This window comes from Ischnura elegans, chromosome 4 (genome assembly GCF_921293095.1).
Source record: "Ischnura elegans chromosome 4, ioIscEleg1.1, whole genome shotgun sequence".
Classification (NCBI taxonomy): Eukaryota; Metazoa; Arthropoda; class Insecta; order Odonata; family Coenagrionidae; genus Ischnura; species Ischnura elegans.
Genome location: NC_060249.1, coordinates 70,917,549 through 70,920,894, shown reverse-complemented (window position 1 = coordinate 70,920,894; position 3,346 = coordinate 70,917,549). Strand labels below are relative to the sequence as shown.

At 36.6% G+C, this 3,346-nt stretch overlaps 1 long non-coding RNA gene across 1 annotated transcript; it reads right to left on the bottom strand.

Moving 5' to 3' along the window:
- Positions 1-660: 660 nt before the first annotated feature.
- LOC124156877 lies at positions 661-2,926 on the bottom strand. Its single transcript, XR_006864416.1, has 2 exons — positions 1,800-2,926; positions 661-1,648 (listed from the first exon to the last, which is right to left on the bottom strand). It is a non-coding gene; the product is annotated as an uncharacterized LOC124156877 (long non-coding RNA).
- Positions 2,927-3,346: the final 420 nt, after the last annotated feature.

Sequence of the window (3,346 nt, the reverse complement as noted above, 5' to 3'; positions counted from 1 at the left end):
TACATTTGATATGCATTTATACCTGCAAGGTCCACGATATCAAAGAAGATAGTCAATGGCCATCGTCTAGTCCCTCTTTTTACAGAATACTGTCGAGCCATTTGATCCACAGTATCCACACCAAATTTTGTTGAGTTGTAATAGAGAATTACTTCTGGTTTTTTCTTTTCAGAGGAACATATTTCAAATGCCTTATGTTGAGTAGACAATAATACCACTGATTTTCCTTTGCTGGGGACATAAGAAGTCAAAAGTGTGTTATGGGAAAATGCAAAATTTGAGGAATTAATCTCCCTGTTTTTTGATGGGAGCATTATTGGTGGCAATTCCCTGCGATTTTTTCGCATTGTACCCACGAGTGTTAGGGATAATTTTAATAAATCTTGGCCAAGATCAAAACTTGTAAAAAAATTATCTGTGGTGATGTTTCGACCAGACCCACTCAAGTGACTCACCAGATCCATTACTACCCGCTTCTCTTGCTGTATTTCACGCATATCTCCATGTTTACCTGCGTAGATTTGCAAATTTGCAATGTACATATTTTCGCAATCCACAGCCATCCAAATTTTAATGCCGTATTTTCCTGGTTTCGAGGGAATATATACTTTAAAAGCACACCTTCCTCTAAAAGTACATAAATGTTCATCAACAGTGATATTCGGACCCGGAATGAATGAACTTTTACATGCACTAGAAAATAAGTTCATCATTTCTGACACAGCTTCTGCCTTGTTTTTTGTTTCCCTTTTGCGTGCTTCCCGAGTTTCTTTATTATCAAATCTTAAACAGCTTAGAATATTTTCAAAGCGACTTCTTGACATAGTTGCTTTAAAAATTGGAAATCCAAATTCATCTGACCAAAATTCGTTCAAAGGTTTTCCTCGCCCTTTCTGAACACCGTATGTGATACACAGGCCAAGAAAAGCTAAAAACTCAATGGAATCGAGGTTCTTCCATTTGCGTAAGCTTTTCCTATCCTTGATTTGATTTGCCCGTTGATTAGTGTATTGACAAATATTTTTAACCATTAAATCAGTTATAAAGCATCGAAAAAATTCAGATTTTTCCACACACTGAATATGTCCTGGGAAACCTGCGTCCTGCCTGATAATATTCCTGGAGAGTATTTTTCCAGGCGTCTTTGGCTCCACAGTATCCCATTTTATTTTTTCATCTTTACTCACCATGAACCGTGAATCGTCTTTGACATATTCATCTTGTATTTCCTCATCCTCCTCTTGGTCTTCTATTTCCACCTCCATGTTGTCTTCCTCTGCTTCACTTCCATCACTCTCATTTGGAATGTCTTCTTCATCTGAGCCAAATAAATCGGTAAGAGCTTCGTTCTCGCTGTATCCAGGAGCAAATTTGACTCTATAGGCTGCCATAATTAGGAATTATTCCTGTATAACCTAATCCTACATTCGACAAGAGGAGATATGCATAAGAATACACCCTAATAAGTAGGAGTTGCAATTACATCGCACTTGGCAAATAAAACAACACTAACCATTCAACAAATGCATATGCCGTTGACAAAGTGATTTTTTTTGCTTTGCTCTTAAATCCACTAGATGCAATATTTAAAACACATCGATTCCTTCAAAACCCTCACAAAAATATTGTGATTATTTCCTCACGGGAGCTGAAAAAAAAGGAAAGTGGAACTACGAGAGGCTTCAAAAACTTCATATAACCTAGTAAATATATGAATCAGAACAATTTCCCGTAAAGGAAATAAAATTAGTACTGAAGTAGTTGGTAGGTAGTACTATGGTTTACAAAGAAACACTTACCGGTCCGCTAATAATTCGAATGTGGGAGATACTCTTGAGCCGGATACAAAGGTTAGCTATGACTTCTGCAGTCGACGGAGGCGTGACCACAAGTGACGATTCTCACTGTATATGCCGAGCTCATATCAGAGGCCGAATACTACTACTAATTGTAAGTAAGTCAAGATACGAGTGGAGAGAACAATTGAGAGAGATTGCTGGTTACAAAGAAAGCACACTGTTGATGAAGAATCAGCTCTGCGAAGATAACAGTTAGATTCAAAGTTGCAGAGCAATGAGGGCTTCTACAATCATCAGAGGAGCGACCACAAGTTATCTCTCTGTATCAGCTGAGCTTATTTCAGTGGACGAATATTACGACGCCCGGAGAAAACATTGACTAGGCCTTGCTGATTACAAAGAAAACACCCTGATGGCGAAGAATTAGCTCTGCGCTGATAATATTTGGGTTGGAAGCTGCAGAGCAAGCTGAAAACGTAGTTTGCTAGCAATCACTTGGTATTATTCAGCTGTTTTTATGAGATGGGGTGAGGTGAACATGATTGACTGCTTATGAGTTAGTCTCCAAGTTCAATCATTTGACACTGCTGGTATGGAATAGATTTTGCTTTTGGTTAGCTAATCCTCTATTCATTTCCCTAAGTGGTAATAAAGCTTTTTCAATACGACGGTGTATATTACCATTATATCAAATTCGGTATCACATGCGAAGGAAATACACCCAAAAAATCCATGGCGATCTTCTACGATGTTCTTCCCTTCTAATAATTTTAACATTCAATATGTTACTCATTTTATGATTAAAATGCTAATATTTATTCCTTACATGACAGAGTCATCAAAAAAAGCAAACATTTGTTCAATTATTTATGAAAGACGATGATAATTCACCTCCAGGTGTTGAATCACGATCGGGGAGATTTTAGTTCCACATGCCCTACCTGGGGTCAGAATTGACCCCAAGCCAGAAATTATTTTTTTTTAGGATTCTTGATGCAAATGCTTTGAAAATGAAAAATGGAATTGATGTAAACTTGTTTTATAGGAGCATTCCTAAAATAATATGAATTAAACTGTAAAAGTTAAAAAGTTATTCACATTTTTCTATGAGCTGGGGTCAAAAAAGACCCCAGGTAGGTAGGGAGGGTTAAGTTGCAAGACTTTGGTAATGGTGATATATAGTTTGTTATATCCCTAATTCTATTATTGTCATATGAATGCACCATACGCAAAGTTACATTTTCAAGCAATTGTATAGAAGTATATTTTATGATTCGTTGGCAATATTATTGAACTCCAATTAATTTCCTTAAATCCACCTAAGCCTTAGCCGATTCCTCAATTTGTCATTCTTTGAAATACCGAAAAACTTATTTTATTCTCATTTCTTTTTTATACCATAGTTCAAACCAATCGAAAGGAAAGTTTAATTTTTTGTTTATTATTTAGCCACCCTGAATGTATTACTATTTAGCCACTATTTTGGTTTTGAGGTTCTGACCTGACGACATTCCCAGCAGGAGGAACGAAACGTCGAGTTTAAATAT